Source organism: Leptidea sinapis, chromosome 24 (genome assembly GCF_905404315.1).
Source record: "Leptidea sinapis chromosome 24, ilLepSina1.1, whole genome shotgun sequence".
In the NCBI taxonomy this organism is placed as follows: domain Eukaryota; kingdom Metazoa; phylum Arthropoda; class Insecta; order Lepidoptera; family Pieridae; genus Leptidea; species Leptidea sinapis.
In genome coordinates, this window is record NC_066288.1 from 443,178 (window position 1) to 456,927 (window position 13,750).

Sequence of the window (13,750 nt, forward strand, 5' to 3'; positions counted from 1 at the left end):
GACGGGTCACTGGATATAGGAGTTAGAGGACGAGAATTTAATATAGATTCAATCTGAATAAGGCAAGTTGCCATTTCTTCAAATGTGAGGTACGTAAGGCTTAAGATTCGTTTTAAATGATATTTGGTGGATTTGACGGCAGATTCCCATAGTCCACTGAAATGTGGAGTATATGCCGGAATAAACGAAAAGGTTATCCCTGGATCGATTCTATTTAGGTCGAGATCCTGTGCTAGAAGCTGCGCTAGCTCATTGAAGGCCCCGACGAAAGTACTACCATTGTCCGAGAAGATGTGGCGTGGTTTCCCCCTCCGAGCAATAAATCGGTTGAGAGCTGCTAAAAAAGCTTCTTTTATCATGTCTGAAACAAGCTCAAGGTGAACTGCTCTTGTGGCCAAACACACAAATACACATATAAAGCTCTTGACGAGCCTGCAACCTCTGCCCTTGCGGTCAGCTATCATGATAGGACCGGCGTAGTCGACACCTGTATCTAAAAAGGGAAATTCTAGATGTAAACGCTGCACTGGAAGGTTGCCCATGATTGGTTGGATTGTGTTAGCCTTGATTCTAGAGCATTTTACACATTGATGTGTTGTCTTCCTGGCTAGATTTCTACCACCGATAGGCCAGTAGTGATGACGAATGGAGGCAAGTAACAGTTGAGGCCCTGCATGAAATAATTTATGATGAAACATTTGAAATATTAAATTACAGATTCGATTCGAGCTACAATGAAGAACAGGATGTTTAACATTGTAGTCATAAAAGAAACTATGAAGCCTGCCCCCTACTCGAATAATTTTATTATCGTCAAGAAAAGGCGATAATGATAAGAGTTTGTTTTTAGGAGGTAATAGTTTACCTGATGTGAGAAGATTGTACTCCTCAGGGAATGATTCTTGTTGGCAGATTTTTAAAATTAAATTTAATGAATTATTTAATTCGCATGTTGTTAGTGGACCAAATGTACGATTTTGATTTTGTAATTTGCAATTTTTAGGAAACCGTGACATAAAGGCTATGATGCGTTGCAATGCGTTAAAGTTTGAACACCGATTGAAAAGTGTAGAAATTACATTTTCACCGTCGACGTTGACATGAAAAACTCTAACTGTCTCTGGTAACGTAGACTTGTCATGCGATCGTGGAAATTGCGGCCAAATTGATTGGTCTTGTTGTAGAAACTGTGGCCCTGACCACCATAAAGAAGAGTGAGCTAACTTGTCAGCTGAGAGTCCTCGTGAGACGAGGTCTGCGGGGTTTTCTGCTGAAGGAACGTAGCGCCATCAGTCACCACCGACAATGTCCTGGATCTCAGAGATACGATGACGGACGAAAGGTTTAAGATTCGAGGGTGTCATCGATAGCCAGCCCAACACTATGGTAGAGTCGCACCAGAACACTGACTCGTTGAATTTTAGGGTAAGTGATTGAAGTACCTTAGAATGCAATCGAGCGCCCATCAAGACTGCACATAGTTCGAGTCGGGGCATAGTAGCTGGTTTTATAGGAGCTACCTTGCTCTTGGAACTAAGTAGATGAACGTGAACAGAGCCATCGGCATGTATGCTGCGCACGAAGACGCAGGCACCGTAAGCTCGCTCAGACGCATCTGTAAACACGTGCAATTGCAGGTTTATAGGAGAGTCACATGAAATCCAACGTGGAATCTCTATGTTGTTTAACAATGGAAGAGTATTTTGAAAACTCTCCCAAGACCTTTGTATGTCTTCAGAAACAGGTTCGTCCCAAGTACATTTAGCTAACCACAACTGTTGCATGATAATTTTAGATTCCACGATGCATGGTGCTACAAGACCTAAGGGATCAAATATTTGTGCAATCGTAGATAAAATATGTCGTTTTGAAATAATGTCAGTGTGCTTTAAATTAATTGTAAAAGAAAATGTGTCATTAAATAATTTCCAGATGAGGCCTAATGTTTTAGAAATCTCGTTAAAGTTATAGCTTAGATCAACAGAGCCTTGTGTATCACAATTAATTCCATGAAAGTGCTGCATGACTTCCACGGAATTAGAATGCCACTTACGTAGATTATACTGAGCTGATTGTAAGACAGCGATAGCTTCACGACACTGATGTATCACCTCTTCGACAGATGATGAACCTGATAAATAATCATCAACATAAAAATCATGTTCGATTGTAAATTGAATGGCCTTGTTATTACAATCATGCGCTAGTTGTAACAGACACCTAGTTGCGAGAAAAGGTGCAGATGCCGTACCGTAGGTGACTGTATTAAGTACGTATGTTTTCAACGGTGTCCCAGGGCTTTCTCTCCATAGTATCTGTTGCAGAAATCGTTGTGGAGAAGTGACAAGATGCTGTCTATAGAATTGCTGAATATCCGCTGACACTGCAATTTTATGCTGGCGGAATCAAAGAAGAATCGATTGTAAATCGTCTTGAAGAGTGGCTCCTATCATTTGGATGTCGTTGAACGACTTTCCCGACGTAGTAACTGCAGACGCGTCAAAAACGACACGCAGTTTCGTAGTGGAACTCGACTCCTTCATGACTCCATGATGTGGCAAGTAATAAGATGGCTCTGTAGAGTTCCAATCAAAAGAATTAATTTCAGTCATATGACCTAGCTCTATGTACTCACGCATGAAGTCAAAATAGAGTTTATGAAGAATTGGATTTTTTTGTAATCTACGTTCTAAAGAGATAAACCTATGCCTGGCCATGTTGTAAGAGTCACCTAGAATGGTGGGGTAGATTGAAGGGTAGAGTCACCACGAAACGACCATCAGATTCTCGATACGTGGTATCCACAAATATCTGCTCACAGCGCTTCTCTTCGGGAGTGAGTTTGTGTTTTGAAGAAATAAAATCAAGCTCCCAGAATCGAGACAAATCTGATAGTGTGTTGTCTGAAAACATGCACACGGGAGAAGAAGAGTCATTATTATGATTTGAGTTTATAAATAAGTCGGAAATCAACCAGCCTAACTTAGATTCAAATAAAGAAGGTTTGTTCTTTCCTAAACTGATACGATTCGCGCCTAAAATTTCCCAAAATATTTCTGCGCCAACTAAGATGTCGACTGAAGACGGACAATTGAAAGTAGGATCGACAAGACGAATGCCAGTAGGTATTTGAAAGCTCCTTGTATCAACATAAGTTGATGGTAGCTTAGTACTTATTTTAGATAATACAAAGCATTCTATGTTGACTTCGTATACCTTATCTAATGACTGTAATTTAAAATTGCATGATTTTGTGCAGTTTGAAGACTGATTATTGATGCCAAACACTCTGGATTTGGTATTCAAAGTACAAAGGTGCAGCTTACGGCAGATATCCTCTGAAACAAAGTTGGCTGTGCTCCCGTTGTCCAGCAAGACCCGTGCGGTATGGAGCTTTCCGTTAGTATCCACCACGTTCACGAGCGCTGTGGAGAGTAACACAATTCTTGTTTCAGACGTGTTATTAAGAGTAAGCGCTACATTTTGAGAGGTAGATTGCTCTGGTTCATTCTCAATATGTAATAAAGTGTTATGTTTCAGACGGCAATATTTACAAGAGCCTAATTTACATTTTGAAAGTACATGACCTGGATGTAGGCAATTCAAACAAACTTTTAAGTCTTGGGCCTTTTTAATACAGGTAAGTCTCTAAAGTTAGGGTAAGAAAATAGGAAATGTGACTGATTACATAATTGACATAATGAAGATTTATGATATATTATTATATACTTATGCGTGTTTGAACAAGAGCTCACCTCGGACGCGATGTCTGCATTCAACTCTCTGCGCGCGATTGTGATCAGCTGGCGAGCAGTAGCCACTAGACTTATCAAATTCTTCGCGTTCCGCATATTGCTCGTCGGGGTCGTCCGCCAACATCTCCAACTCGTCCTGCAAGGCGTCATACTTTTCATGTAGGGCCTCAATAGCAGCCAGCCTGAATTCCAGTTCTACAGTCTGCAATTCGCTTAATTTTTTACAAGATTTAGATAGTTCAACATAATTCGAAAATTGTGTAAGCTTGGCCTTTATAGAACCTCGTTTTTTAATCAACGTTTTTATTTGAGACTCCGACATAATGAAGAAGGAAGAGTAAAGCTTGGAATAAAATAGAAGCCAACTAGGTGTATGTTTTTAAGAAGGCACAAGCAAACAGGCAATATAGAAAAGAAATAACACAGAAATGCAATTTTGCTATAGAATGATGTCAGGCGTTATAATGTTCAAATATGACGATAAATGAGACTAAGAAAATCTAGTTATTATGATGAATGAGATGAATATAAATAGAATTAAAATGAGAGGCAATGTACAAGAATAAAATGACAAATGATTTTAAATTATGCAGGACAGCAAATGATTTTATATATTGACGAGTAGGTTGGAACGATCTCACGGTTGTTATGCCATCCACAGGTGATGAATGAAATTAACACGTAGCCTCGTTGCCCGACGAATCGTGTGCGTTGATGCTGATCACGCGCAACCGAAGTTGATGATCCGCAATCCCGATGACCCTCCAAGTGGTCCCTGATTTAGTGGATGGCTGCAGGCGGTAAATCCAAGACCTGCAGAACGCACTCCACGACAACCAAAAGAAAGCAGGCACGACGACTTGAAGGATTCAGGCGACAACTCGAAGAATGTTACGTGGCCGGTTTAGGTCCGTTAACTTTCTTTGTTCCTTTATACTGCTGGTCGCTATTTCATGTAGACAAGGTGAGAAGGACCATATGGTGGCGAAGCAAACAGCGGACTGTAGTTAAATGTTTATTGACAGCACAAAGTAACTATCGGTACTAATATATATATTAAGGTTATCGTATGCGGAAATATTGTAAATAGGTAGCTGCGCGTGCGCGGGTGTCGTGCTGATAGGGTTTGACGCGACTGCGGGACGTGGCACTGCCGAGTGGTGCCTCTCCGGCGGCTCCCCTCTGGCGTCCGGCTACACAACCGGTTCATCAGCCGCAGTTAAGGCGGCTCCAACAACGATAGCTTCAGTTAACTGATGACGAAGTTCCTCATTGATATAAGGCCTTATTTTGTATAAATTAACTTAAAGAAAGCTGTCTTTATTTTATTATTTATATGTTGCACATACTTTTGCTCACCGTCCAAGATAAGTCCAAGATTGCGCGCATTCTCGACTATTGCTATATCAGTGTTGTTTATTTTAATTTTGCTCTGACAGTTCAGCACACTTTCTTTTTTATGTTTATTTCCGATGATGATCATTTGTGTTTTAGAGAGATTTATCTTGAGGCAGTTGTTTTTTGACCAGGCATAAATGTTATTGAGATCACAATTTATTTTAATAATTGCTTCGTTTACGTCCTTAGCAAGGAATGAGTAGTATAATTGTGTATCATCTGCATAGAGATGGTGTTTACAGTGATGAATCTGTGAAGGTAAGTCAGAGGTAAATATGGAGAATAGGGTTGGGCTCAATAAGGAGCCTTGGGGAACACCTCTCTGTACTGGCATAGCAGTCGAGTACCTCTTCTGTCCGTCCATTCCCTCAGTAACTACGCATAAGCACTTCCCATAAGCATAATACGCGGCTAGTGCGGTTTTTAAGTTGGTAGTTCTTTTTAGTTCAGTTCTCAGAGTCCATATATAAATTTCGATAATTTTGTTTTTGTTTTTTAGATATGGCCTTTCCAATTTAAATTACTGTCGATTTCAATGGCTAAATATGTTAATTTCTCGGCGCATTCGATGTCCATGTTTTTAAAAGTATATATAATATTTAATGGTTCCCTTTGGTACGGTCGAAATTGGATTATTTTTGTTTTATTATAGTTTATTTCTAATTTATGGCCATTCATCCAGTCAGTAATGTCATTTAATAGTCGAGTGATTTTATCATTAAAATTATAATTTTTTGTTAAAGGAAGTAATAAAGAAATGTCATCAGCAAATAATATTCAATGTTCGTCAAAAATTTTCGGCAAGTCATTTATATAAATTTAAAACAAAATACACCCAAGGACACTTCCTTGGGGTATTGAGTTAGTCATGGTTGTCATGTCCGATCTGATGTAACTTACTAGCCCTGTTTTATGGTCACAATTTTGTACGTCGACTTATTGTTCGCGGTTTTCTAAATACGATTTAAACCATTCGTGTGGTGTGCCTCGTATACCTATGCCGTATAGTTTATTTAATAATATGTCAAATTGGAATTTGTCATATGCCTTTGACATGTCCAACATTATCCCTATTGCATATTTTTTGTCATTTAGGATGTTATATACCTCTTGAATGTATTTATAAACTGCTAATGTCGTACTGCGATTTTTTCGAAAGCCGTATTGGCTTTAGTCAAATATTTTAAGCTTTTCACAGAACAAATTTAGTTGTCGACACATAGCGGTTTCAAAAATTTTTGATGCTGCAGGGAGTAAAGCTATGGTACGATAATTTCTTGGGTCCGTTTTTCCTATAAACTGGCCTTATAATGCATTTTTTAAGGAGGTCTGGGAACACGCCACCAGTGAATGATTGGTTAATAAGGAGGTATAATGGTAGTGTGAGCTCTTTTGCACATTTTCTTAGAAACGAGGGCGGCACTTCGTCAATTCCGCAGCTGTTTTTATTTTTTAGCGAGCGTATAATATCGTATATTTCGCGCGGCTCCACTAGACGCAGGAACATACTATTTTCGACCGGGTTGTATACTGGACAACCCGCGGTCGACTGATCAGTCGAGTGACCGGCGCATGCGGCCCCTCCAACGGAAGCAAAGTAAGTATTGAATGTATTTGCTATCTGCTGTGGTTTCGACGTTAGTTTACTGTGGATATTTAATGTGATGTTTGATCGGGGTTTTATTTTATTTTTATTTGTACTGTCTCTTACTATTTGCCACATGGATTTTGTGATGTTGTTTGACCGCGCCATTCTCCTAAATTTATCGATTTTTTTGGATAGTATAACTGCTTGTTTCAGTAATTTATTGTATTTTTTATAGTCCTCTTTAAGAATTTTATATTTAGAATGTAAAACGAGAATATTTAGCAATCTTTTATTTTGACACGAGACTTTTATACCTTTTGTTAAGTAGGTTTTCTTTTTCGTATTTATCTTGATTTTTTTTGAAGGTATACACCGATTTAGGAGATTTGTGATTATTGTATGAAATAATTCATAGTTTTCATTAATTGTTTTTTTTATTGGTAATATTTTATTCCAATCGATTTTAACTAACTCTGATTTAAAGAGGTTTATGTTATTTTCGTTGTAGATTCTTTTTCTTATTATTATTTTATTTGTTTCGTTATGTTTTAGCCCTTTTTTTTGATAGATTGTTCCCTTATGATCTGAAAACCCGTAGTCGTGTACATAAATTTGGTGTTCATCTTTGAAGTTCGTAAATATGAGGTCTAAGCAGGTTGAGCTAGTTTTTGTAACCCTAGTTGGTTGGTTAATATGTTGAAGAAAGTTATATTCTAACATGAGGTTAATTAAAGTGTTTGATTTATTTGAATTTTTCATAATATTTATGTTAAAGTCACCACCAAGTATGTTTTTTTAAGTGTATTTGATAGCAATTAATTCTAGTATTTTCCTTAATTGTGTTAACATAATATCGGTCTTCCTACCATTACAATACATACATATTATTAGAGTATTTAGATAAATTAATTCCACTGCGCAAACTTCAATTATATATTCAATTGTCATGTCCATAATGTCCTTTCGTTCAATAAATTCTATGTCATTTTGCAATAATATTAGAACACCGGCTCCTTTATAGTTCTTGCGACAATATGATGTCGCCATTGAGTAGTAACGGAACTGAATTGAATCGATTTTTTCATTCGATAGCCATGTTTCAGATAAACAAATACATTGGTATAGATTTTCCTGTAAAAAGTCTTCAAGGACGTGTAACTTGTTGTTTAAACTTTGCATATTTTGGTAAAATATATTCAGTTCAGTTCCGAAATGTCTTCTCTAAACTTTTTGAGTTATTTTGCGGTTTATTACTGAGGTTGTGTGTAGCTATCGTCGCTTCGGATTGGTTCATGCTGCTTAGTGTGTTGTCTATTCCAGCGTTTGATATTCTCCCGTCTATAATGAGTTTATTTCCGCGTATAATAGCGTGTTGCCCATTTTTCCTAGCGATTTCTAAACTTCCCTCATCATATTTCTCTCGCGTAGGGGATTTCCAGTCAGATACTCCGAGATTGCATACCCTGTATTTTTAAAATATCGACCATTTTTTAAGATATGTTTTGCCATTCTTTTCCTAATCAGCTCAATCATTATAGGCCTACGGGCTCCTTTTTTTCCTATCCGAGTTGTTTCTTCGATGTATCCTACTTGTTTAGGTTGGTAGGTTGATATTTAGGATGTTGCCAAAGATACTTATTATTTCCTGGTGTAGTTCGAATTCTGTTTCATGGTGTATTTTTTATTGTTGTCGCATTCAATGCTGGGTGTAGATGTTGAGGTATTTATCTGTCTTTTTAGTTGTTAATTACATATTTTAAATCTTCCCGCTCTCTTTCCATGTCTAATTTTTTTTTTTATTGAATAGGAGGACAAACGAGCGTACGGGTCACCTGGTGTTAAGTGATCACCGCCGCCCACATTCTCTTGCAACACCAGAGGAATCACAAGAGCGTTGCCGGCCTTTAAGGAAGGTGTACGCGCTTTTTTTGAAAGTACCCATGTCGTATTGTCCCGGAAACACCGCACAAGGAAGCTCATTCCATAGCTTTGTAGTACGAGGGAGAAAGCTCCTTGAAAACCGCACTGTGGAGGACCGCCACACATCCAGATGGTGGGGATGAAATCCTAACTTGTGGCGTGTCGTGCGAAAGTGGAATTCGGCATCAGGAATCAGGTTAAACAGCTCTTCGGAACACTCCCCGTGATAAATGCGGTAGAAGACACACAATGATGCGACGTCTCTACGCAACGCCAAGAGATCCAGCCGTTCACAGAGCACTGAGTCCCCGACAATTCGAGCTGCTCTACGTTGCACGCGGTCAAATGGATCGAGCAGATACTGGGGTGCGCCAGACCAGAGATGACAGCAATACTCTATGTGTGGCCGGACCTGCGCTTTGTAGAGCGCTAGAATGTGGGCCGGCTTGAAGTATTGCCGTGCTCTATTGATGACGCCCAGCTTCTTCGAAGCCAATTTGGCTTTGCCCTCCAAATGGCCACGGAATTGGCAATCGCTCGAGATTTCGAGACCCAGTATTCCGATACTAGGCGCGGCTTTAAGAGAAGTGTTCTCGAAGAGCGGTGATACGACAAATGGGGTTTTTTTAGTGGTAAGCGCGCAAACTTGAGTCTTCTGGGGGTTAAATTGGACAAGGTTCAATTTACCCCATTGCGCGACCTTCTCGAGAGAGGACTCGATAGAAGACACAAGTTTCTCCCGGCACTGGTCGACGATTTCCCGAGAGAGACCTGCATGGCCCGTGTATACGGCATCACCAGTGCTGTCGTCCGCATAGCAATGTATGTTGGAGGTGTCCAACATATCATTGATATGCAGAAGAAACAGCGTAGGAGATAGCACACAGCCTTGGGGCACTCAAGCATTCACGGACTTCGGGTTCGAGCAATATCCGTCGACAACGACCTGTATGCTACGCCCAGTGAGGAAGCTGGAGGTCCACTTGCACAAGCTCTCGGGAAGCCCAAATGATGGAAGTTTGGAGAGGAGCGCCTTGTGCCATACACGATCAAAGGCCTTCGCTATATCCAGGCTGACTGCCAGGCCTTCCCCCTTGCTTTCAATAGCCGCCGCCCATCTATGTGTTAGGTATACCAGAAGATCACCTGCCGACCGTCCATGGCGAAAGCCGTACTGTCGGTCGTTGATCAACTGGTGACCCTCTAGGTATACTAAAAGCTGGCGGCAAATTATGCTCTCCATGATTTTAGAGAGCAGGGAGGTGATAGCAATAGGCCTGTAGTTCGCCGGATCCGAATTGTCTCCTTTTTTTTGGATCGGATGGACAAGGGCTGACTTCCATGAGTCAGGGACTACGCCTTTGGAATAAGAGTGCCGGAATAAACGCGTTAGCACCGGCGTCAACTCAGGGGCACACGTTCTAAGCACGATTGGAGAAATGCCATCCGGCCCGCTCGACTTCCTGACATCCAACGAAAACAGAGCTCGCCTAACAGTTTTCTGTCTGAACTGTACTTCAGGCATAGAGCTCTGACACCGCGGGATGGTCGGCGGTGTTTTTCCGTTGTCGTCAAGTGTCGAGTTGGAGGCGAAAAGAGCGCACAGGAGCTCGGCTTTCTCTTTTGCCGTATGGGCCAGGGTGTCATTCCTCATGTGCAACGGCGGCATGGACGGCTGGTTGAAGTTACCAAGAGCAGCTTTCGACAACGACCAGAACTTGCGTGTTCCGGTCGGGTAACTGGAAAGCTGCTCGCCATGCTCGGTCATGCGCGGTTCTGTGCCCACCCCAGAATACGAAGGGCAGCCCGAGCGAGAGTGCTCGGGGAGGGATTCTCCGGCTCTGGTAGAGCCGGTACCCTCCTGGGGTAATATCTCTTTATGGACCGCTCTCATATTTTGTTGGGGGGAGGGGGTGGGGGTAAGGGATGGCCTACGGTCCTCGACACTAACCTATGCGAAACATAGCGGCACTAGGCCGCTACTTCACGCCGGTATTCTGTGCGAGTGTGGTAATTAACCCGGACGAGTCTGGGTCTGGGACTCCCCTATTCTTTTTACGCCCCGGGGAAAGTACAGGGCAAATCAGGGTAATATCTTATCATTTAGAATTTTGTAATTCCTTTCTTATGTTTAATTGCTCTGCGGAGAGCGTGTTTGTTTTTTGTGTGAGTTCAACCTGTAATTTGTGAATTGCTTGATTTATTTCACTTTGGATTGTCATTCTAATTTCAGTAAGGATGGAAAATTTGTTGCTTTCTAGTTTTGCGTCAAGTAATTGGCTGAGTTGCTTTAGGGTGCAGGGTTCGGAGTCCGTTGTAGTGTTACCTATTCCATTTTTTTCTGGTGTTTTATATATAAGCTCGCTGGACTGAAACGTATCGCCAGGGACGCTGCGGTTTTGCGATAGGGTCTCATCTATAGAAATGTTCGTGTCATTTGTTAGGGACGACTCTGTTTGGCTACGTATTTGGAGTGTTATCATTTCTATTACGTCGTGAAATTCGCGTGCAGTGTGTGCATCGCCAGTTTCGCTTTGAATCAGCCGGTTAGGCGGCATAGCAGGTCTTTGTTATGTTTACACATTCTAGATGAAAGATTCCTTTGCAACTACAACATTTTAGAACATTTTTAATTTCTGTAATTTGTTTTCCAAACACTTGGCTTAAAACAAAAGCTATGGAGACCTGTTTAATGCCATGCCTCACTTACGCTTGTCAGACATGGCCTCTAACCTATAGAAACTTAGAAAAAATTAAAGTTTGTCAGAGAGGAATTGAGAGAAGTTATATGGGGCTAAGAATAAGAGACAAAATTAAAAATGTCACAATAAGAAATAAAACAAAATCAAAAAATGTAGCCTTATCTGTTCTGCGTTTAAAATGGAAATGGGTTGGACATATACAAAGAACAAAAGACGAAAGATGGTCTAAAGTAGTAACGAATTGGTACCCTATAAATAGGAAACGAAATCGAGGCAGGCCTAATAAGAGATGGAGCGATGACATAGTAGAAACAGCAGGAAAGATGTGGACAAGAATTGCAAGAGACAGGAACAAGTGGAAATCAATGGAGGACGCTTTTATCGCTAAAGGCGGTCCTTATGTCGAAATTAATAACTAATTATAATAACAAAATTTATATTTTTATTTAAAATAGTGAATACTAACACATACTAACAAATACAATTTATAAGTAAATATCTTAATGTATAGATGTAAGGAAATAAAGCTATAAATAAAAAATAAATAAATAAAAAATAAAATTTGTTTTCCGCAGTGTCTACAGTCCATCCTTTTTTCTTTTGAGCTAATTTCCGTTAGGTATATGTTTGAATAGATGACGCGTAACCGGTTATGAATCACTGCGCTTGCATACGTTTACTGGTTAAGACAAGGATGCAGTTCGTATAAGAACATCAGTGTGAGCGGAACAGACGTATACGCGGTCATTGGCCTCGGACTCAGTGCGATCTTGGCCGAGTTGATCAGCTGTTTAGGTTACGTATCAATATTTCAACAAACGTTTTAAAATTTTGTTAGTTAACACTATTTATCATCATTAACTTGGTATACACCACTACTTACATTTATCTTTCACTTCTCACTACACTTTAGCACGTTTTTTTCTTCAGTTTTTACTTTAATAGTAACTTTTAGATTTTAAAACACAGGAGCGTTACGGATCAGCTGTTAGTCGTTTCGCGCGGGGCGGGTCTTCGTGTTAGCCAGGTGTAGCCTGAATACTGCTGTAAGTGAGATTGGATGTTCTGTAGGTTTGAATATCAATACAGAATATATGATGTGTGTGATAACAGAAGGGCTCACTATTAAGCCCTATTTTATTAATTAATAAATTATTATTAATGCAGTGTTAAAAAGTAACCTGGACATAAAAATTGACAACGTGGTCTTAGAACGGGTAACGTCCGCACGTAATCTTAGAGTTCTACTGGATGGTGAACAAAGTGTGTGGAACACGTGAATACTACGGATACGTTTTTAAAAGAAGACTACATCAGTGGTTAATAAATAAGTATTTTAAATAAATTTTTCAATACAAAATGAATCAGTCTATTTGATAATAATATATATAAATTAATATAATTTTATGTCATTGCATTTGTTAACATTATACATAGGTACTAAATTAATTATTTAATTATTTACGTCTCATATTATAATATCTTTAAATTTTAATTTTATAAATATTAATCCAAGCATTGTGAAATTCGACATGTTTCAGTACAACAGTAGTGTTTAGACAATTTTGTAACATATTTTGCATATTAATTGACGAAACATATTGGATTATCAATAATATTATGTTAACATCGTAAATACAATGTTTCCTGCAAATAAAATTTCATTTCATTCTATTTCTAAAAATAGAACAGCTTTTTTTAATTAAAGACCTTGTATAAAATTAGAAACTATCTTAAAGAAGATTTGCGTTTACTTCTTTGCGAGACTGTGGTACTATCGCAGTTTAATTATTGTAGCTCCATCTATGCGCCGAGTTTGACCGCTAGTGCAGAGAGGGCAATACAGAGAGTACAAAACTCATGTGTACGCTTTTGTTTCAACATACCCAGGAAAGCATATATAACTCCCTACTTGAATAGCAAGGGCATCCTGAACATGAGTGCAAGAAGACAACTTCACTATGCTTGTTTTTACTCAAAAGGTTATTTGGAACAAGAAGCCTGAATATTTATTTGAAAATCTCCTTTGGGTTAAAGATTTCATCGTACAACACTTCTTGCGTGCAAAAAGACAACTCGGCCTGATAATCCCTAAGCAAATACCTTTCTCTAAAAGATTTTTCTATGTACGGACTTAAACACACGCTAACACTCACGCACACACGCAAACACCCACACACTTACATACACTTGAAAGGGTAATCAGAAAACTTTTTTTTAATATTACATTTTATTGAGCAGATATTGAGCAGAGTAATAATTTAATAACCACTGCTTTTCTATTGAGCAGAGTATTAATTTAATAACCACTGCTTCTATTGAGCAGTGTACTAATTTAAGCAAAGATTTTGAATATTTTCCAAAAAAATAAACAATAAGACAATAGG

At 39.3% G+C, this 13,750-nt stretch overlaps 1 long non-coding RNA gene across 1 annotated transcript; it reads right to left on the minus strand.

Moving 5' to 3' along the window:
- Nucleotides 1-998: 998 nt before the first annotated feature.
- Nucleotides 999-4,866, minus strand: LOC126971722 (uncharacterized). Its single transcript, XR_007730974.1, has 3 exons — nucleotides 3,756-4,866; nucleotides 3,327-3,425; nucleotides 999-1,615 (listed from the first exon to the last, which is right to left on the minus strand). It is a non-coding gene; the product is annotated as an uncharacterized LOC126971722 (long non-coding RNA).
- Between the last annotated feature and the right edge of the window lie 8,884 nt (nucleotides 4,867-13,750).